The 24,239-nt window shown below is 41.3% G+C and overlaps 1 non-coding gene and 1 pseudogene across 1 annotated transcript; both read right to left on the bottom strand.

The window, feature by feature from the left end:
* Nucleotides 1–12,183: 12,183 nt before the first annotated feature.
* Trnai-uau (transfer RNA isoleucine (anticodon UAU)) lies at nt 12,184–12,266 on the bottom strand. Its single transcript has one exon. It is a non-coding gene; the product is annotated as a tRNA-Ile (tRNA).
* Nucleotides 12,267–14,516: 2,250 nt separating this feature from the next.
* The window catches only part of LOC124971222 (E3 ubiquitin-protein ligase RNF114-like), a 53,802-nt pseudogene continuing 44,079 nt past the window's right edge, over nt 14,517–24,239 (bottom strand).

Below are 24,239 nucleotides of genomic sequence, written 5' to 3'. Positions count from 1 at the left end.
GATGTGGCTCAGTGGTTGAGCATCCCTGGGATCAATCCCTGTTCACAAAAAAATTTAAAAAGAAAAAGAAAAAAAATAAAAAGAGTTTCTGTAATGTAATGCCTAGTGCTGGAATTACAATAATCCATAACTTCACGCCAGGGATGTTAGGAGAAATACGTCCAATAATGTCACCATTTTGCAAACATCATAGAGTGTTGTTAGTTTGCTTTTTGTCACTGTGACCAAAACACCTGACAAGAACAACTTAGAGGAAGGGAAGTTTATTTGGGCGCAGAGTTTTGTAAATTAAGTCCATGGTTGGCTGACTCCATTGCTGTGGACCCAAGGTGAGGCAGAACATCATGATGGTAGGAAGTTGTTCCTCTCATGGCAACCAGGAAGGAGAGAGGGGGGAAGGAGCTGGGGAGAAGCCCTGGAAGATGCTCCCTTCCAGAGCACACCTCCAGTGACCAACTCCTCCAGCCAAGCCCCACCTGCCTACAGTAACCACCCAGTGAGCTTGTGCACATGATGAGCGACTGGTCATGTTACAGTTCTCATAATCCAATCACTTCACCTCTGAACATTCCTGCAGTGACTCAGGGGCTTCAGGAGGACATCTCATACCCACACCATAACAAGTGTACTTAAATGAACCTAGAGAGTGTAGATCAATCTCTTGACAAACTCTCTTGATGCTTTCAATGGATGCAGTAAACGTAGATGTATGAGACTGCTGCCAGTTTTAAAAAGCAACTGTTTTACAGTGAGCTTCTTTTTTTTTTAAGAAGTGGAAGGCGTACACTCCAAAATAATGATAAAGCTTATAATATAGCAATACATAAATCAGGAACATCATCATTTATTATCATCCTCGAGTATTACACACTATATAGAATCGCACACAGTCTACTTTTACACGACTGGCAGTAAAGTCTTGTTTGCACTGCAAACATGTGCATAATGTATCATTTTGTGACATTATCATTGCTACAGTGCTGCAAGATGATAGAAATTTGTCAGCTTCATCATAACCTTTTGGGACCACAGTTATATGTGTGGCCGGTAGTTGACCAAAATGTCATTATGAATCACATGGCGTCACCTGGACTCGGGTGTGTATTGGGAGGAAGGGATGGAGGGCACAGGGGTCCAGGGGAAAGGAAAAGAGTGCATAATGGCCGAATGGCCGAAAGGGGAGAGAAACCACCACATGTTCCAGGTACAGCCGGGCTCCTGAACAGGGAAACAGTAATGAGTGAGGCTACATCTCTGTCCTCTCTAAAAAGGAGCTTAACTCTTTCCCTGAGAGCAAGGGAACCTCTTAGGAGAAGTTTGAACAGGGTAACTTGGTCAGATGATGTGCAATAAGGAGCATGGACTCAGAAATCCAAAGAAGAGAAACTTCCCATTGGGTTGTGGTTATCCAAAAAGAAAGAAAAACTGAAGAGGAAAGAAGTTGGACAAAGAAGGACTGATGGAAAGCCAAAAAGTAAGGAAAATGGTAAACCAAACAAGCCAACACAGGGAGGGGAATACGCTAACATGTTACAGAAAAAACAAGAAACCTTCCCATAGAGGAGCATTTATGGGATGAGAAACAGCAATTAAGACCTTTTCAGTATTCGTATGCTACTGTTAAACTGATACTTTGTAACAACTCTCCAGTCCCAGGGGTTTATGACAGCAAATTCATTATTTTTTTCTTACTCGTGGGTCATGATGTAGAGCAGTGTTGTTTGCAATACGAGGTCCTCGTAGTACATCCGAGGTAATGACAGAATACTCAAGCTGCTTGTCTCAGGTACACTGCCAAGACTTTTTTCCTGCCACCTGGGCTAAAAAGATAAGAGATGCCTGCAGAGTCCTCTTCCTACAGAAGAACACAGAGGGAAAGCCAGGCAACTGAGCTTCTGTTCACATCATCCCCACTCCTCTTCTCCCGGGCAATGAAAGTCACACAATCAAGTTCAAAATCAATGGAGTGGTCAAATACACTCTGCTCACCTGGAGAGGTACTGCAGAGTTACCTGGGACAGGCTGGGATTTATAATCCTATTGTGGGAAGTGAAGAATTGGAAACGGTATGCTGACCTATCACAGTCAACCCGAGAATTTTAAAAGTAGGGTCCAGGCCACTGAAATTGATGAGCACCACAGTGACAGGCAATGGAAACATTTTAGCAGGACAGAGATTATTGGGGGAAGGATTTGGGAAGCCAGTGCAGCAGTTGAGATGCACAATAAGACAAGATTTAACTATAACATAAACGCTGAGGAGAGCAAAGAACCGGGAAGAGAGCCTGCAGGGTGAACTAAGAGGACATTAATGACTGATTGGAAATGATGTTGCCAGGCAGACGGGTGGGTCCAAGATGATTCCAATATCTCAGATCTGGATGACCAGAAGCTCTGGCGGACATTAATCATTTAAAGGACATACGTTAATTTGGATGATGAGAAGAGAACAGAGTGTTGGATATGAGGTTCTTGAAGTTCATTTGAAATAAAGATGGGATAGTCAAGCAGAAATGTCGGGCAGAGGTTAGACGGTTTGACTAAACACCTGGGGAAAGGACAGATCTGAAGATGTATAGTCGAGGGTCACCCATAAGCAGGAGAAGCCAAGATTTCCCAGGAAGTGATCATGAAAGAAAAAGACCAAATTGCCGCAACCAGCGAGACCAAACTTTCAGGTCCGGCGAGGGGTGAAGGGGGATTGAAATATAAAGATTCACAGATGCAGATCTTGAAGATTAAGCTGGATCTGGTGGAGTTCTGCTCTCTGATGGAGATGCAGGTCTAAAGAGTCACACCAGCAATCTTTATTTATATATGTCTCATTATCAGGTTAAAGACTATGTAAGCATTATTCTTTGTATTCAATAAAGTTACAGAAACTAGGACATCCCATGTAGCCTTTCTGCGGTTGCAATCCACAGTTGCAAAGTGCAATGTTAGAAGCTTTGTGTAGCTCTCAATAAAGTCCATTGTTAAGTTACTATAAGGCAGGCAGGAACCGGAGAAGCAGAGTGAGTGAAATGTTGTGGTTGTCTAGCATGAGGGTTCCTCTCTTCCCAGGAGCTGTGTGCCTGAGATCAAGGTCAGAGCTGAGAGGACTCTTGCACAGAGCCTCCTCATGCAGGGCATTGCCACAGCAGCTGAGCCTCCTGTGCCCTTGCACAGAAACATCCCTAGGTACTGGGCATGCCACAGCCAGGAGGTCATCAGAGACACCTAGTCTCAGTCACTGCTCTCCCATCCTCAATCACTGCTCTCCACACCAAATTTCAGAGAAAATGGATAACAAGGAAAGATGCACAAAGATGGAAACCAAGAACAGTGATACCACGGCATTAAGGAGAAAAACAAAACTCTGTAGACAATAAAACATCAAGAACAATCTTCTCAAAGTGATTATCTTGGATATGGCCTTATCCACATTAAAATGACTTTGGCATCTTAAGAACAGATTGTCTTTCTGTTGCTCGGTGGAAGTTATTCTGTATAACAAGAACAGGCAAAGATATGAATTTAGAGAAGTTAAAAAGCTAGAAGAGAAATGCAGCAGCTGGGATGTTAATGAAAACATAATCCGTTATATGTGCAAATAAGCAACATATATTTGCCATGATGGGGCAACTCTCCATTGCAGCACAGTGAAAAATCTGAGCAGAGAAACTTTTCCAGCCAAAAGGGAGAAACGTGATGAATTCTTTTAATTTTCCTTCCACTCAAATGTTCCCTCGCATATGCTAGTGTCACAAGAGGGAAGCAAAACTGGCTGCAGATTGGCATTGTGTGCTTTTTAAGAAACTAAATGAAGCCACTTAACACAGTAGGTAAATAATCACTTATGAATGACCAGATGAGGGGTAATGTCAGATCAGACATCTGTAGGGCAATCTTAACTGAGGCAAAGGAAAGCGTACCCCTGTGACAGCAGGCATCTGTCACACGGGGAAGGCACACCAAGGCTGACCAAGGCTTTTCTGGGTTCTCGATGGTCTTTGACCCTTACACAATCTCTGCACAACAGTCTATGGAGATGGTCTTACCCATTTGACATCTGAGAGAATAAAGTGTGAACACATTAAATGACCCTCTCAAAGCTTCCAGCTAGAAGGTCAAAGTGCCTTTTAAATCTGTGTTTGGTGTCTTTTCCATTATATCAAGATAATTAGCTATGTTTAAAAAGCCCCTCTACCTCCCTCCCCCTGTCCTAAATTGCTGGGTGCAGTGGCATATACCTGTAATCCCAGTATTCAGGAGGCTCAGAGGCAGGAGCATCTCAAGTTCAAGGCCAGCCTCTGCAATTTAGGGAGACTCAGTCTTGAAATAAAATAGAAAGGGCTGGGGATGTGGTTCAGTGGCTGAGTGGCCCCTGGATTTAATCTCTAGTACCACAGAAACGCAAACACACACACACACACACACACACACACACACACACACACACACAATCTCATACAACCTTTTCTTTTTTCTTTTTTTTAACTTATCTTAATTTATTGCCTCCTGAAACACTGGAAAAACTAATTGTCCAAATATCTGAAATTTTCTGCTACCTGAAGACTCATCAGAAGCTCATTTTATCACCAACCCACTCCCTCATTCATGAGCAGTTGGAGGAAGAATTGTACTGACATGAATGGATGGGCCAATGTGTAAGTACCTGGAGGTACCCACAATTTTTTTAAAGTCTGTATATAACTGATTATATTTCTTTTTACTAAACTATAGTCTTTTTATTCTATCTCCTGAGGAACAACAGTAACCTTGATTAGATTTTCCAAATTTCTTAGTCATTTATATACCACCTATTAGCTTATTCCCTCTGATGGATAATTCTACCCACTGTGTGTATATTTAACTAATCCAAGTCTGTGAAACTGTCTGCTTCTCATTCCGGACCTCAGGAATGATTCCGTGGGTAGTGTCAACTCAACTTAATTATGTGTATGGCTATTCAGATAATTTTATTTATCTCCCTTTGGTTTCCTCATCAGTATTACAAGGCAACTCAATAATCTCTGAGGATTATTTCCACCCAATCATCCTATGGTTATATGCATCATCTCTCCTTTGCCCTTCTTGGGTAAAAACCAACGGAATGATGGTCAGGTAAATGGGGAATATTGACTATTTGTTATTAAAAGCTGACAACTCCATATTTCTACAAAATCAAGGCAAACCCTGAAGCATCTATAACAAAAGCAATTGAATTCTTTCCACAAACATATAAAATTGCTGCCTCACCAGAAATTCAATTTAATGCAAGGTGCAATAATACCAAAGGTATATTATTAAGTATGTTCCATGTAAAGAATGCTGTTAAATCTGTTTATATCTTTTAGCATACTTTTAATTTTTGCTCTAGGAGCCACTGTTTCCTTAAGGGAACACATCTCTGAAATTAAGTCAATAGGAAAGGAAGGTTCGATTTGCAGGAATTTGATTTACAAACTGAGCTGTGCTGTGGCTTGGTAATGTGCTCTTGGGTGGCTCCTGGTGGCTGACTTGAGTCAATACAAGTCTCATGCGAGCCTTCCTCACTCCACCCTCAAGCTCCTCTGCTCTCCCCTTTGCACAAAGACTGCAGTCTTTATTAGAAATGTACTATAGTCACCTTGCATCTGAAAGCAAATCAGATAATATCTGCCTCCGCTTCCTCATTTTCAACACAGGGACAAAGATACACAGATACCAGTGCTTAGCCTAACAACCAGAGGGCCTGCAAATTCCTTATGAGCTCCCTCCCAGCTCTCAGCATACCAAGAATCCTCTGCCTCCTTGTTTTGTTCTTCTATCATGAATCTATGCAAAACAGCGAAATTGTAATTGCAAGAATTGTACACCCTCATTGAGCTCATTTGACTTAAATGCAGAGTGCTACAGTTCTTTCATTTATTATCCAGAACTAAAACTCCTTCATGTATTTTGAAAGAAGGAAATGAAAGAGCAGAACTGGAATGCAGAAGTCCATTTAATTATTGTTTACAAGTCTCAGTGAAGCAGCATGCCAAGAGTCTCCTTTATTACCCAAGCTACATTCTAGAGAGAGGCCCATAGCCTCTTCACTGCCGGAGTATTTGAATAGTCCTGCCAGGTTTTTAAGCACATGGCTCCATCAAGTTAGAACAGAGTTTGGGGCCAACACTAGATTTTATACAAATATGCAAGGAAAGTTAATGTTTGCATGACTTAAAATAATGGTCTCAATTCCCATGCTTCTCATGAGACAGGGTTTAAATCCCAGCTCTGCTTAGGTCTTCAGTTGGGATGCTATGCTCCCAGAATGATTTCTCTGACCACCAGACTGTATGGCCAAGTGATCCCTCACTGACATATAGGAACACAAATGTCACAGAATGCCACAGTGCTACCTAGAAACAGGAAAGAAGGTGCTGGCACTACCAAACCATCCTTCAAGTCTTAATCTAAATTCCCACTCTGTCCTTTTTAACCTGTGGGTTCAAAGACTAAGTTCACTTCACTTCAGACCAGAGGGTTCTATCCAGACTCCTTTTATTCCTTCCAGTGAAGAGCATAACCCCCTTGAAGGCCTCCATGAGTTTTATGGTTTTGCCAATAACAAAATTAGACAAGGATCACAGTAACAAGCAAAGGAAGATAGAGTTGCAAATGTTAATGAGATCAAAAGATCTCAAGACACTACCCGCAAAAGAAGATATACAGATACCAGCTGAACAGGTGAAAATGCCCTCAATGTCATTTGTCATCAGGCAACTGTAAATTGAATAATGACGAGACTTCATTAAGTACCTACTAGAATGACTAATTTAAAAGATTCAATACCAATTGCTGGTAAGGATGTGGAGACACAAACTTTCTTCCACTGCTCAAGAGAATACAAAATGGCACAGCCACTTTGGAAGAAAGTTTGAAGGAAACTATGGAACCAGCCTAGGTGTTCATCTGTGGATGAATAGAGAAAATGTGGTATATCCACACAATGGGGTTTTATTCAGCCATAAAGGAAAATGAATTATGGCATTTGCAGGAAAATGAATGGAACCATCATGTTAAGTAAAATAAGTCAAACTCAGAAGGTTAAGGGTTATATGTTTTCTCTCATATGAGGAAGCTAGAGAGAAAAAAGGAAAACGAAGGTCAGGGTGGATCTCCTAAAAATCAAAGGGAGGTCAGTGGAGGTAAGGGACCAAGGGGTGGCAGGCGGGGAAGGAGGGAGGAAATACTGGGGAGTGATACTGACCAAAGTGCATTGTTATATTATGTGCATGTAACTAATCTCATCACTGTGTACAACCATAATGCACCAATAAAAAAGTGTAGAAAAATATTTTTAAAAAGAAAGTTTGACTGTTTCCTACAAAGAGAAATACGGTCTTCCCAGGCAGCCTGATCATCACACTTCTAGGTATTCACCCAAATAACAACCGAGATGTTCTTCAGTAAATGTGAGATGGATTAACTGTGATATGCTCAGATAGCAAAATTATTTTTATTCTGCTATATTGAGATATGATATATGTTACTTAGATATAACAGAATACAAATATATTAGCCATCAAATCATGGGAATTCATAGATGAATCCTAAGTGCATATTGCTAAGTGAAAGAAGCCATTTGAAAAATGCAATATACATATAATTAGAATCATATAAGACTCTGAAAAAGAGTAAACTACACCAATGGTAAAAATGCCAGGGGATTGGAATGTAAAGAGAAGGACTCAAAATGTAAAACACCGGATTTTTTTAGAGCAGTGAAACTATTTTGGATGAAACTATAATGATGGACACAAGATGCTATAGATTAGTCAAACCCACAGAACTATCAGCACAAAGTGAGTCTTAGTGTATGCAAAATTTTAAATACACTTTATTGTTCATATTTGATATTTACAACACATCATGGGATACATATGGACAGTAAAAATGGTTACTCTAGTGAAGCAAATTAATATTTATCATTTCATATACTAAATTTTCTTGACAAAGGCAGCTAAAATTTACCTATAAAAAAAAGTCCTAGTCCAACATACTTTTATTAACTATAGTCCCCAGGTTGTATATTAAAAAATATTTAAGAGGTTAGAAAAATTTATTTATAGAGAGTCTAGGAAGGAATACAGATTCCAAATGTAGAATGTGACGATCTAATATACAAAACCACTTACTACTGAAAAAGTCAGAGAGAAGAGGTGATCTAAGTAACTCTGAAATAAGTGGGATCCATAAGACTAAAGGTAAAATCAATTGTCAAAAATCCTTATATTCCAGGTGATAGTTATTTCCCATTGAGTGCAATTTAACAATTCTGATATTTCTATATGCATACACTGAAACTTAACAAGTAAATGAAAGGCAGCTAATGGGGTTAGGTTTCTCATTTCTGGAATGGAAGTTTACAGATAAATAAGATGAGATGTTAGAGTGAGCCATGTGGAAATGGCTGGCATTGGAGATATCAGTATGGACTCCTATTTAGCTTGATATAAATATCGATGGTTACATACAAAAATATTTCTAGGTGTGTGCATGTACATGGGTTGGTGAGCATGACATTTCCTTGCATGTCAGCTGAGAGGGGCAGACACAACAAAAGTCAGTGGAAGGGACACACCAAGCACCCAGATCCTGATTTCCCATACCATTCTCCAAAAAAAAGGAAACACGATTTATTGGCGAAAAGGCTAACTCTAGTATAGGGACAGGAAATATAAAAGTTGAACCTTGAGCCAGAGCAACATCTTATAGTACAGAAATGAAAATGCTTAAAAAACTTGCATTGATGATTGGAACTCAGAGGGACCCAGGAACCCAAAGAAAGAGCTATTGATGCAACCACTGGAACAACAAAATCCAGGAATATTGGCTTAGAACCCAAAGTATAAAATAAATATCTACAAGTCACCACTGATATGAACAAATGGTGGAATATACAATTTCATAGTAAATGGGGAAGAACAGACAAATTTCTGTGAAGAATTCCAAAAAGTTAACGTAGATACTAAACCCTCCATGGGATGGAGCATACTCCCCAAATACTATGCTCTGTACATAGTTACTTTTTAAAAGCATACTATAGAAAGGAGAGAAAAATTAGTAATTTTGTAGCACTACAACCTGGCATATACTACCTACCTCAGCCTGAGGATCAAGGTCAGTGTCAACAGGGATAAGTCATGACCATGGTATTTATACTTAGTTAACACAATCAAAATGGCGCCTTTCCACTGTGTTCTTCCCCCAACTCCCCCAAAAAATCCATAAGCTCAGCCTAATCATGAGAAAAATCCCAGTTGGGGGGAGTTCATCTCCTCTCCAAAATTGTATCGCCAAACACAAGAAAAACCTAAGAAGCCAACACAGCAAAGAGTAGCCTCAGGAGACATGATCACTGAATGCTTAGAGGTTCTAAGGAACAGATACAAGAAAGGAGCAGATATAAGTATCCATAAAATGGGTATTTTTAGTCTTATTTTTATAAACCTATCAGAGCCATAATTCATGTGATCTAGCTCTGAGTATTAAGTTTTAAATGTTCAATTACCAAAGCATAATTCCACAATAACTTCCCTGTGTACCTTCATTTCTCAAATAACACACACACACACACACACACACACACACACACACACACTACTTTTTAGTAATGTTTTCTTCCATGACTTTCTCACATTCACCATGAGAGTTCTGTACATTTCTCTCTCAAGTACCCTGGAAAACCTTTTCTTTCAATTAGAACACATTAACATCTGCTCTTCTCTTTTCCCCTCACTTGTTCAAATGATGAAGATGTAGCCAAGTCAACATATTTTCAGGCCAAAGTGTCACCTTACTCTTACCCCCAGAGTTCAGTCTCAAAAAACTGGCAGAAGGACATTCAAATGAATTATTCATTTTCCTGCTCCAATGCGTTTTGGAACCAAAAATAATCATTAGCACAGAAGCGTCCTCAGTTCTTGTTATTGTTGTTGTTGTTACTATTATAATTATTTTGTCCATCCTCTTACCCATAAAAGGAGTACTGTGATCTGAATATTTCTATCACTCCAAAATTCACATGTTGAAATCCTAGTAATTAATAATTATGTGATGGGAGAGGAGCCCTCACAAGAGTGGAACCCTTTCATAAAGGAGGTCAGGAAGAGCCCTTCGCTGCTTCCACCACATGAAGACACAGCACACAGAGGCCACCTATGAACAGGAAGTGGGTCCTCACCAAGTACTGAGTCTCCCTGTGCCTTGATTTTGGACCTCCCATTTCCCGGAACAGTGAAAAATAAATTTTTGTTCTTTATAAACCACCTAGTTTGTGGCAGTTTGTTATAGCAGTCCAAAAAGAATAAGACAATTAGTTGGAGTTCTCCCTTGGCCTTGAATTACTTGTGTATTTGTAAAGACTATTGAGCCCGGTGACCAGACCTGAAGACCCATCCTTGAATCTGATTCACCAGGTCTTCCGACAATGTTGTAAATACTTAATTCCCTGCATTTTGCCAAATCAAGTCAAAATAATTTTTATTTCCTAAAAGTGAATCATGCTTTACTCAATCCTGATCAGAAATTTCTTCTGAACATCAACTGCTTTAATCATTAAGTCAGACAGAAAAGAACAACAAAAAGAAATTGTATGTACAGTTGTTAAAGACCCTAAGATAATGAAACTCTCATCAATGAATGGTGCTGGGAAGAGAATTTTAAGGTGCCCCTAATGTTGGCAGGTTTAATCCAATGTTGGTTACTAGAAACTTGTATATTTTAATAGATTTTTCTGTTGCCATGGACACTGAACAGGAGAGTGTAGTCTAAATTAAATGAATATTAGGTAAGTTTAAATTAATTAAATTAGTTATTTCCCTGTAAAAATGTCTTCACACCCCTCAACCCTACACACAAAAGTCATTTAAATTCAAAGCACTTAGTATCTCACTTACTGCTAATGAAGTTTATATATTTAAAAAAATTTCTTTTACTTGTATGTGGACACAATACCTTTATTTTATTTTTATGTGGTGCAAAGGATCAAATCCAGGGCCTCATGCATGCTAGGCAAGCGCTCTACCACTGAGCCACAACCCCAGGCTTATATATTCTTTTAAATCCCAATTTGTCCCATGGCCCCAGATGGGGAACACCTCTGAAAACCTTATAGTGGAGCAACAAATATTCCATTCCATATTGGAATTTTTTTAAAAAAAGGTAATAGGTGAATAATTAGAGCATTTGAAAAATATATGTATTTCCATACATACACACACACACACACACACACACACATATATATATATATATATATACTCTAGATTATGAGTTCTAACCTCTTTTAACCTGCATTTTTGTTTTGTTGAAATAGTCACAGAGTTGGTATTTCTTTCTTTCTTTTTGGTGGTACTGGGGATTGAACCCAGGGCTTTGAGCATATAAGACAGGCACTCTACTAACTGAGCTGTATACCCAGCCCAGTATTCACAGAGTTGAAAACTCAGGTCTTAATGGGTTGAGGTCTTTTAAAATCTTGTTCCACGTAGAGTTATTACATATTTAGTTACCAAAAAAAAAAAAAATTGCAATTTCAAACTTTTAGAATAAAACAAACCTAACAAAGGCCCACCAAAGAAATTACACATGAAACTAAAACAAAGAAATGGATAAACATTTGCACATAAAATATTAAATGTATTCTTTCCTACAAGTAGGAGGCTCCATTGATTTTCTTAAGTCAAAGCCATCAGGTTAATTAAAGGTTTAATGATGCAATCGAGCTCTCTTTAGATGAACTCTCTTCTTCCTTTGAGCCTTTTGTTTTTTACATTATAAATGTAAAGCCTGCTTCAGCAAGTCTGGGAACAACTTGGTTATTGATCTTCCAAAACCCATTATTGAGATTTGGCCTTTTCGCTCCGTGGTAGAATAGGTAATATCTACCCGGGTGTTGCTGAAAGCCCATCCACCATTTGAAATGAAAACCAAGGCATTCTACACATGTAAAGAAAAAGAAGGTGTTAAAAAGAAATGAGAAAAGAATAAACAGCCCTCCAAACTTTTCTCTGCACCTTGCTTGTGCAGAGTGTCATTATTCCTCATCTCTGCTCCCATTTAGGACGGGGCTCATTATTTCTTGTCTTGATGGGAAAGAGGGATAAGACTGGAACATCTGCGTCCTGTCAGAGGGCCCTGGTGTGGCGGATCACAACTTTTTTTTTTTTTTTTTGGGTGCTGGGGATCGAACCCAGGGCCTTGTGCTTATAAGGCAAGCACTCTACCGACTGAGCTATCTCCCCAGCCCCAGATCACAACTTCTTACCATCTAGTTCCATTGCTAGGTGGTGAGTGTCCCAGTCTGAGGGTCTCTCCCTAGACAATTGCTGCAGACCCTGAGATAGAGGCTGGCATTCTGGAAGAGGACAGTAAAGTGCTTTGAGAATATCACCCAAGGAAGGTAAGGGGAAGAGGCAGAACTGGGCAAAGGGAACAACACAGTCTCAAGGAAGACTCCATGGGTACCGCTGAGCTAGGATGGCTCTTCAGGCTTAGGACTTCAGATCCATCATTATACATGGGCTGCCGTAGGACAGGGGTTGTGATCTGTGGGTGAGGCAGCTCTGGCCAGATGAGTCCATTTTTTTGGATAAATTCTATTTCACCTTTTAAAACCCACATGTATGATTACACAAATGGTATGAATCTACATTGTGCACAACCAGAGAAACGAAATGATGTACCCCATTTGGGTACAATGAAACAAAATGCAGTCTGTAAAAAATTTTTTAAAAAGGATACACATTCTAAAACAACAACAAAAACAACAACAAAAACCATCTTATTAGAAATACATGAAGTGCACTTGATACAAGGAAATTAGTTTCTAGGTTCCTCCAGTGAGATGTACCTACTCTTCTCGATCCCCTCCAATGAAGGCTTTATCAAACGTCCCTCCAAACTTCTACCGAGATGATCTCAATTCAGGGAGGTCTGAGTGAACTTTTCCCAGAAATCACAGTGAAGAAACTGACTTTAACATGTGGGTCCTCCCAAGTAGTAACACATTAGAAAAAATGACATAGCCCCAAATGGACCCTGTCTTTGCTGGTTATTAGGCAACTGCAGTTACCTCTTTCATGGTGGGTGGGAAGAGGCCCACAGCAGTAGGTTACAGACCCAGAGCCACTTGCAACCTTGGCCACTGACCAGGAAAAAAACTGCCATATTCAAACTGGAGATGAGTGACATGAAAAAAACATAAGCCAAATCAATAAGCCTTTTGGTCAATCAGAGATTCTGCTCCTATACATCAGGCTGGCAGCTCTTAGCCTTATAACCGATATTCATGAGATATGTTCAACTTCAAGCTTCTTGAACTGCTACTGAACCAAGTCCCCAGTACACAGCTTTTATTAACTGCTCATCAGAGGGCGTGCCGTGCCTTGCAGACAGTATGTCTTGTCGGAAGAGACAACAGGGTGCATGCATCACAGCCTCCCTGTGAGTCCAAAGGCAGGGTTTTAAAATAGCAATTTGGATGTTCAAAGAAGTGTCATAAAGAAACCATATGTGACAGTAAAATAATGCTGTTTAATCTAAGTTACCAAGTAAAAGATAAAAGAACTAGAGGCCACCAGAGCCACCATGAGTTTTTCTCTTTTTTTATCATTTGAGGACTCCTCTTGATGCTTCAGGACAAGAATGGACATAAGCTCCCAAAGAGAAAGGTCAATGTGACCCAGTCATCTGAAAATGAGACTTGAAAATCAGAACCCAAAAGCTATGGCGCTCCCGCCTCTCTTAGCTGACCCTCTTCCCCACTCACGGAAAACTGCTGGTTAACTTTCCTAATCTAGAAACACCACCACTACAAATTCATGGTTACACCTTCTCCTAAAAAGGTAACATGCACGCCTTTAATACTGAACCAGTTAATTCTAAGGGTTCACAGGAGCATAGCAAAATATCACTAATAATACTTTCAGCATCAAATCATGCAAAACCCAGAACGTTCACCCCAAGAGGGTTCCTGAAATGTTTCCCAGGATGTAAACTGCAGCTTACAGCAGTCACTGCCCACACCCACTGACGGGCAGTTCCACCAGAGGAGTCTCAGCCCTGGTCAGCTGCACTGAGCTTGCATACCTCACCAGCAAGGAAAGGGATGCTTGTTTCATTGTGCTATTTGTGACCCGGAAGAGGTCCTGACTGGCGTGGGGGACCTGAGAGATGAATGCTAGATGGGAGGAATGAGCATGAAACAAGAACATGTGGAAGTGAAGAAGTTGGATTTTCTTCCAGAAGAGGCGGAAGAAGCTCCAGGAAGTGAGGACCGATGAGACCAGACCAGGTGACTCAGCAAGGTTAACAGTGGGGAAGACAGCTTTGGTAAGAGCCCACAGGACCTGGGGACCTGTTTCTCTCACCAGAAGTGACCCTGTCCCAGTGCCATGGCTCATTTCCAGGTCTCATTTCCAGCTAAGGTGTAGGGGTCAAAGGTTTCCCACTTCACATATCATGGAAGCTCTAGAACACGAGATAGAAAACAAGGCCTCTGCTCACTGATGGATGGTAGAGAGCTGCAACACCTGATTCATCATGTCCTCTTCATCGACATCATGACCCACAAAAGTGTCCTAGGAAAACTGGTGCCACCACTGGATGTGTTCCATGAGGTTGGCGCTGTGGTAGCTGGGGTCTCCCCACAGCACTGAGGCACACGTTGGACAAACCACAGATGCGGTATCCCTGCTGAGTTCCACAAGTCCTTCCCGATCAAAGTTCTTCTGGGGACAGTAAGGACAAGAAGAGGTACAACAATCTGGGACATTCCTTGGCTGAAGGGACACATCCTGAGTGGTGGCCTTCACACCTTCCATGATGTAGTTCTGGCATTTGGAACAGGTAGCCACGTGGGCTCAGATAGGAACAAATGCTTACGGCAGCCACAGCAGGAAGTCACCGTGCTCTCAATCTGCTCAAGTGGGCTGGGGTTATAGCTCAGTTGGTAGAGTGCTTGCCTTGCAAACTCAAGGCCCTGGGTTCAATTCCCAGCACTGCAAATAAATAAATAAATAAAAACTGCATGTTCGCAGTCTCCAATGAAAATCTGCTCAAGCTCCACAGCTTGGATTCCAGGTGCCGAAGACTGTGACAGGTTTCTTCGGCTTCAGACACTCCTGCAGGCATGTGGAGCAAAAGACAGGTCCACAGGGCACCTACGCCAGCTTCTCATACTCCTCTAGGCACATGGGACATGTGAAGCAGCCCAAGGGGTCGCCAGCTGAGTCAATTTCTGACTCATACTAATCACAACAGCTGGTTGTCAGGTCTTTCAATCTTGAAGAGGAGGGAGTCACAGAATCCACTATGTTATTTAAGGAATGTCTCTATCCCTAATTTTCTAATACTAGGCACAGGATATTGAGAGTTGAATGAATATTAAATTCAATTGAATTATTCTGTACCAAGGAGAATACAGTCAGAGACAAACCTTGGTACAACCCAGCCTTGGTTGTGAGTGATTTGGGGGTGACCATTTCAAGATTACTGAGTCAGGACAACACTCCAAGAATTTCAGTCCCCTGGAACAGAAAACAGACCCTAGGTCAAGGTCACTCCCTAGCAATTAAGCCTTTAAAGTAGAGTATTTTTTCAAGAGAGGAGACTTAGGCAATCCATAAAAACAATTTCTCCGAGGACTGAGTGTGGCCACACAGAATATGGCACTCTCTAGCCTGAGACACTATCTTGGGGGTGGTAAGAGGGCTCTTTATGCATAGGTCTTGCCTGGTTGTAAGGGTCCCACACTCATGTCCCACGTGAACCCCAGAAAGTGTTCCATTCTGAGTCAGTTACTGGGGAGGCTGTTGAGAGACCTGCCATATAATGAATCTTCTTCCAGATAAAAGAGAAGCATGGCGAGAGCTCTTGTGGTTTTTATGAGCATATTAAAATAAAAAGCCTGAAGCATCCATATGTAATAAAGCTAGTACTTGTCTACACATGTTCTGTTTGTAATAGATTCATATTCTCTCTCACTCTTTCTTAATGTGATAAAGAACAAACTGCAGCATTGTGGTGCAATGCTGGGTCATGATGTTCCTCCTGTGACCCGAACGATCCCAGAGAGTATACAGCAGAGAGCAAAGAGCACAGGGCACCCATTACTGAAGACAGCATTAAAAATGGAGAAATCAAGTTCCTGGGTACTAAGATAATTAAGCCTCCACTAGCGGCTAGTGAAAGAGCAGGTTGGATTTAACAGGTTCATTTTCTAGAGAAGATTTAGGTGCAAAAGTGATCTAGAGGCTCCTATAAAATCTTTAATAAGAAACTAAGGCTTCCACTGGGGAAAAACAGGGTGATCTGGGGAAACTGGCCTCTGTGGCACGAGGTAGAAAGATGGGACTTGAGGAGAGAGTACAGTGAGTCATGCTTTGCAGACTTGGGAACCTATGACTTGGCACCAGCCTGATTCCACCTCTGACAAAGACTTGCAAGTCACTTTCCTGGTAAAGTCCCAGGCAGGACTCCATTCCTTAGCATCCTTTGCATCTAGGAAGGACCAAAGGACTGATTTCGGGCAAATGGAACATGGTTGGAAGTGACCCATGTAGACACAAGCCTGTCCCATAGAAATCACCTACTCCATCTTCCTTCTCCTTCTCTCTTTTATTATTACAATGAATAGTGTAATAAATTTTTATTGTGTTAAACCACTGCGATTTTATTTCTTATGGCAGTTAATTGATTTTAACTGAAAGATCCTGACCAAGAGAGCCATAATTCAATGAGAAAGGACTGTTCATTGTTCAGTGCTTCTAAGGTAAAGATGTGACAATATGGAAACTATTGGTTATTTGTCAATGATCATTCGGAGGGGAGAATGGAGGGAAGAGAAATCAAATTGGAGTGGATAGTGGGAAATATCTGAGGTAAGAAATGAAAATCAACAGTTGTGGATGATTCTTTTAATAAGTTTGGCTGTGAAGGGGGAGCAGAAAACAATCTATGTGGTGTAAGCTAGGAAGAGGCATGAGGTTTAGATGGAGAGAGAGGTAGACACAGATGGAGATGACAGATGAATAAAGAGAGACGGACATGGTAGAGGTGGAGACAGAAACAGAAATGATAGAGATGGTGACAAAGATGGGAATGACAGATATGCAGCAACAGAGATAACACATACAGAGCTGGAGAGGAGAGAGATGGAGATAGATGGAGAAAGAAATAGAGATGATGAAGATGATAGAGATGGAGACAGAAATAGAGATGACAGACACAGAGATGATAAAGTTGATAAAGATGGAGATGATAGAGATAACAGACATGGAGATAACAGTGGTATAGACAAATGGAGATAAGCAACAGATATGATAATAGATGCAGAGATGGAGATGATGGAAGGTGGGAGGCTTTGAACATGCAGGTTTGCTGATGGAAATGAGCTCCCAACTCCATTCCAGCCTAGTTTAGCAACTAAGATGGTTATTTTCAAGGTTGAGAGCGCAAACCAACTCTCTTCAAAAAGGCTAATTTTTCCAAATCCACATTTCACTTACTCTCATGGACAGTATATCTGTTGCTCACCCTTCTGCTTCCCCAAATGATGAGAAAGAACAGAGCACCCTCCTTTCCACCAAGAGCATCAAGTATATGCTTAACTGTTTAAAATGACAATTTTTAGATGTTCAGACATCTAAATAAAGAAACTTGTTCAGAGAGAATGATAATCAGATTAGGAGTCAGAAAAATAGGGTTCTGTCCTAACTATGCAAGTTCAGCACACGTTATGACCTTGAATGAATCATTCAACTTGTGTTGACTTTGCATGAAGAAAAAGAGAGAAAGAGGGAGAGGGAGAAGGAGAGGGAGAGGGAGAGGGAGAGGGAGAGGGAGAGAGGGAGAGGGAGAGGGAGAGAGGGAGAGGGAGACGGAGAGGGAGAGAGGGGGAGGGGGAGAGAGAGAGAGAGAGAAATGTAAAATATTATATACCTTAATGGACTGAAAAAGTTAGATGAAACAATTAAAAACAGTTATGAGAAAAGAATTTGAAAACATTAGAATTCACTAAGATTTTATTGATCATTCTTTTAGGAAATAGCCATAATAAATTCATTGTGCTTCCAACCATGTGCTAAGAAGGAGAGTGACGGTGCTCAGAGAGACACAGGCCTCGTGAAGGTCATGGTGTCTACGGGAGATATAAATCAATACCTGCTGAGATAAAGAAGAGGCAGCTGCCTAAGATGAGGTATGCAGAAGACAAGACACCATTTAAAACTGTGAATTAAAGGTTGAGAAGGAACCATCCATGTGAAGACTGAGGGTGGGGACATGGACTCCCCAGTGGTCATCAAATACTGGCCATCTTTCAAACGGCCCTGCTTCTCTTACCATTTCCTTCTTCACAGTTCATAGGTTGGATCAGGATCCAACAGACCCAATGACTGGGATCATGTGACCCAAGCCTCATAGAAACCATACATTTCCGTCCTTGTCCTTTTCTTTCCAACAGCAATTTGTTTGTCTGCCTTAAAGAGTTTTCCACAATCTGAATCTGGCTATGTACCTCCCTGTGGCAAAGCTGTCTGATTTGTTTTGCTGTCCCCTGCATTTCCTGTAAAATGATATTCAGGTCTGCTCAACAGATTCAACATCAATATTTTGACAAGAATTCCCCATAGGTGACTTTGAGTACTCCCATCGGGGGCACCTACTGCTCAGTTACCTCTTTTCTTGTGATATTAATAGTGGCCCATAATCTCTGCCAAGATCTATTTTATCAGGTTTCTAAAACCATCATGCTACAATCCAGTAACTCTCCAAGTATGGTGATGCCCAGACTGGAAATCTCAGCAAAAACTGGGAACTTGTGAGGAAAGCCAATTCTCCTGCCCAACCCCAGACCCACTGAACCAGAATCTCCAGGCTGGGATTTTGATGCATGCCATCCTTGAAAACTATTGATCCAATTTTACCCCTTTATTTTTCCCCCACTCCTTTGCTAGATTTCTTCCATAAAGAGAAACTTCCATTCACCAGTTCTGTAGTAACTTGGACACAGTTCATACCGTAAGAGCCAATTAAATGCTTGGCTCTGTCCTTTTATTTACCACCTTTCAGAATATCGAGTTGGCTCCCAGCCAGACCATTATTTTGAGGGTACCTGAAGACAGGGGGTGTAAGAGGAGAGATACTTCGTGTGTTTTGTGTCTGTGGGGTTCTGCAGCCAGGATGATGGGGAATCATACCAGGTCCCTCCGATGGAAGCACCCAAGAATGCTAGCAGCCTGAATATCCCAGGAAATCAAGCGCTTGCCATTTCTCAGTACTTCTGATCTGTCATCCCTACAGGCAATGTGGTACACAAAACACGCCAGGCTTTATTAATCCAATTTCCCTGTCCCTATCCGAAAGAAAAGGGAGGCCTTAGTAATGATCAATACTCTTACTGTGATGATAAACAAAGACAGATGAGCCTGCAAGGCCTGGCTGGTATTTGTAATTACTGCCTCTGTAGGCCTTCAAATTAAAGCTAATGAAAGGGTGCCAGGGCCCCCCTCACTGTCAGAGGGGCCTCTGTGCAGGCTCCTTGGCATGGCACGCAGCTGACAGCAGGTCTCCCTTTTTTCCTTGCCCCAGATTTCGGCTCAACCACCAGTGCCATTTCCTGGCATAGGAAACCTCTAAATGGCGTACACCTCTCCTCATGGAATTTTGGAGCAAGAAGTCCCTTGTGCTCATCGGATTGCAATCTAATCCAGCTACCGGGGAGCTTGCGCATCGAGTGTCAGCATGATTCACTGCTGCTCTGTGACTCAGGTGGGTTATGTGAAGGCAGAGAGGTTAGCTCAGGTGAGCTTGTCGACTCTGGGCTAAAAGCTTCTACTTCTTAAGGCAGAGGCAAGAAGGTGACAGAGGCAGCTGCTTCCGCTTTTCAATATTCTAGAATTCTAGATCAGGATACATGAATGTGGTGGGGGAGGGGGAGGGGAGGGGTGGACAGGGAGGGAGAGAGAGTGATTTTATTTTCCATTAATATATATTTCATTAAGAGGGCAAGCAACTGTTTCCTTTGCTAAAGAGTAAGATTAGTGGACAACTGTTGGATGCCTGAACGGTATCCATTTCTGATTATTGCATCTTTGGGGACCAACCCTTGTAGGACCCTGGACAAACCTCTTACTGGTCTGTATGGCCATCCCTGACTTCTGTATGTCGGGGGGGCTGATGATAGTTCACAGGTGTTCTATTCTGTAAAGAAACATCCTCAGTCAAGGGGCTAGAGTTGTACCTCAGTGGTAGAGCACTTGCCTAGCATGTGTCAGGCACTGGGTTCGATTCCTCAGCACCATATAAAAATAAATAAATAAAATAATGGCACTGTAGCCATTTACAACTAAAAAAATATTTTAAAAAAGAAAGAAAGAAAGCAATGTCCTCAGTCAAATGGAGCCAACTCCCTCCATCACTGCAGGACCCCAGCCAATGACTGGCCAGCATGGGGGAACCAAAGGGGACACTCCCCTGCCTGCTTCGCTTGGATCATACTGCAGCTAGTCTTAACCTGAAGCCACATCCTTGCTGAGCATTTTTCCCACCTTCTCACCCCCTGCTGACTGCCACAACACCTCTGCCCAACCCCATCAACTGCATGAGAATCCCCATCTCTGGCTTTGCCCCAGGATTGATCCCGCCCCCATCTCCGCAGCCCAATCAAAACACTGCAGTTTTCTTCCGCATCTGTGATTGGTTCAGAGATGGGCACGGGACCACTGCCTAGCCGATCACAATCCTATCTGTAGAACTAGTGCTAAAAAAAGAACTCTCAGAATGAGTGGAAGTTGTTCTTCAGGGTTGGAACTGGGGGGTGATGGGTGAGACACTTGCTCAGGTGCATAATCTATGGGAGTTACCCCCAAAACTCCGTAATCAAATAAATGATGGTTTAACTCATTTTTTAAAATATAAAATGCCCACAAAAATCTGTGATCAACAAAACCTCAAATGTTTACATAAAGAATTAAATAAAGGTTCAGAAGTATATTGATTTCTTTTTGCCTCAGGCTGCAGTGAGCTCAGCATGACACTGCGACTCTGCCACCACTCTGTAGCAGTGGCGCAGAATCCAGCCAAGACGGAGGGAGACAGAGGCAAGAGACCTGCAGAGAATGATTTCAGTTGACACACCTGGGACAGTGGCAAGGCTTAAATAAGTTAATGCATGCCAAGCCCTTAAACACGGCACAGCTCATAGTAATCCCAGTATAAATGTTGGTTATGGGTGACACTACATCCTCTCTCCTACTGGAACCAGTTTCACCTTCTTTGAACAACTGTGACATTCTCTCTCCACCTCTCATGCCCTCGAGTTCTACTTAGTAACAAGGGAGTATTTGTGGATAGGTAGGTAAGCAGGTTGACTGTGAGGTAGAGAGATGGATTTGTAGGTAGATGACAGACAACAGAAAGATAGAGGTAGACAAGATGACAGGCACATGAATAAATAGATCCGTACCTAGACCTTGATGTTGGATATTCTTGCTTTTATTATTTTCTTATATCCTTGGTATTGAAAATCCTTTTTTTTTTCTTTTTTTGCACTCCTTTTCTAAGAACATAGGACTGAGTCCACTGCCTCAGACACTAGATACCATTTATGTTCTCAGAAAGGAGAGAGGATTAGAGTGAGAAAAGATGCTCAGAAAACATCAGTGAATGACAGGTTCTGCATCTTCTGTGGTGCCTACCTCATAGTATTACGTATTGCCACTTTTTCTCCCTGTTCATATTCCAACCTCTACCCTCAAGATCACAGAGTTTGGGTCACAGTGAACACTGGCCGCTCACTCTCATGCTGATTTGGACCTTCCCCTGAAGTCATCCCATCCATCAGCAACCTGGCCCTCCCTGCCCGTCTTCTCCTTCCCTTTCTGATGACATATGTCACTGGATCCACCAAACATTTCTCCATTTCATCAACCTTAACTTGCTGTGTGACCTTAGGCAAGACACCTGACCCAACTGATCTTGTGCATTGGGCACGTTTCCAGATAGATAGAAAGATAGATAGATGATAGACAGACAGACAATAGATAGAAAGATAGATGAACAGAGACAGACAGATAGACAGATAGATGGTTTAGCAAGGTCCTTCCTGGCTTTCTTATTCTCTTTGGCTAGTGTTCAGCATATCAGTGTCCTGGGGAGACATTTTACCTTCTCTGAACTGCTTGACCCTTGTTGATTTTTATCATAATCTGAGTGTTACTCTCCAATGAAGAGTTCTATTTAAAAACTCAGCACTGACTTAGGTAGGGGAATAATTCCTTGCACTTAAATCACCTCTCAGCTCCCCAGAGCTCAAAACACTTTGTAGGCAATTGTCTCATTAATCCTTGTGCACTTTTCAGAATGAAAAGAAAGTGTCAAGGATAAAAGCTCTCCTCCAAGATCATCTGCTAGGCAAAATGAACCCAAGAGAAGGGGCAAAACAAAAGATTTCTGATGTTGTCTGCCTCGCAGACACAAGATACTGCCAACCAGACAGATTGAGCCTTGCCCCCTGGTCAATTCATAGGATGCCAGTCTGAGAGCAACACATCAAATCATGCAAAGTGTATTTCAATTTATCTTTGAAATGCAACATGTGAAGGTGCTGTAATGGAGTAAAAATTCAATTCTCCAATCAGACTACCTAAGCTCCAAATCCTCAAATTAGCTACATGCCAGCTGTAGACCTTGGGAGTTACTTTCTCTTCGGTTCAAAAAAAATAAGAAATACTTGACTTTACTTCATTTCATTGTGAGATTTAAATGAGAAAACAGATTAAATGACTTAGCCCAGAATTTGTCAGATGGTAAGGACTAAGTTCGTGTATGCTACTTTGATTCTTAATATTATTATTATTGTTTTTCTACAGTATTATTTCCTACAAGTTTTGTAGAGGTTAACCTAAGGTTTTGTTTTATTTTTAATTTTTTTTTAGTTGTCAATGGACCTTTATTTGTAAATATGTGGTGCTGAGAATCAAACCCAGTGCGTCACATATGCTAGGTAAATGCTCTACCACTGAGCTACAACCTCAGTCCCTAATCTAAGGTCTTTATTTTTTTTAATCTTTTTAAAAATTTTTTTAAGTTGTAGGTGGACACAATAACTTTATTTTATTTTTACGTGATGCTGAGGATCAAACCCAGGGCCTCACACGTGCTAGGCAACCGCTCTACCACTGAACTACAACTCCAGCCCATAACCTAAGGTTTTGAAGAATAAAAATCAAAAGGCTGTAGGGTGAGGTTGAGAAGAGCTAGTTAGGAGTTATAAAGACCCTGTTTTAGTCAGCTTTTTCACAACTGTGACCAAAAGACCTAATGAGAACCATTAGAGGAGGAAAAGTTTATTTGGACACTCACAATTTCAGAGGTCTCAGTCCATAGACAACCAACTCCATTCCTCGGGGCTAAAATGAGACAGAACATCATGGTAGAAGAGTGTGATGGAGGGTAGCAGCTCAAGACAATACCAAGAAACAAAGAGAGAGACTCCACTTGCCAGATACAAAATATATACTCCAAAGGCACATCCCCAATGACCCACCTCCTCCAGTCACACCTTAGCTACCTTTAGTTACCACTCAGTTAACCCCTGTTAGGAGATTAAGCCACTGATTGCACTAAGGCTCTCATAACCTAATCATTTCACCTCTAAACCTTCTTGCATTGTCTCACACAGGAGATTTTGGGGGACACCTCACATCTAAACCATAACAGATATTTTTGCAGGGAACAGAGATTGAATTTGCAGCTGAAGATAACTGTTCATTCATCAAATGTTTCTTGTGCTGTACTCTGTGCTCAGTGCTGAGGATACTAAAACGAAAAGAAAGGTTTCAAGTCTTGCTGTCAAGGAACTCAATTTCTAGATAAATCTGTTCCTTACAGCCTATTTTTGATAAGCAATATGCTTGCTAAGGAGAAAACATGATGAGGTAAAGTTTAATGTTGATAATCATTGGCATTAGTCAGCTTCTGCTGAGGAACAAACATCCCACTACCTCAGTGACTTCCAACAGTCAACATTTATTTCTTATACATGTTATACAAGGACTGCAATTGGCTGTGACTCTTTCAGGCTCAACTCCAAATGTCTCCCCATACTAGATCCCAGGCTGAAGAAATGGTCTGGAACATTCTTATCTTTTGATGGACAGCCAAAACAAGAGGAGCAAAGGCAAACTACTTAAAGCTTTGTTCGTACATATTATTCTGACCAA

The sequence above is a fragment of the Sciurus carolinensis genome, chromosome 19, assembly GCF_902686445.1.
Source record: "Sciurus carolinensis chromosome 19, mSciCar1.2, whole genome shotgun sequence".
NCBI lineage: Eukaryota > Metazoa > Chordata > Mammalia > Rodentia > Sciuridae > Sciurus > Sciurus carolinensis.
Note: the sequence above shows the minus strand (reverse complement) of the source record. Positions and strands in the feature narration are given on the sequence as shown.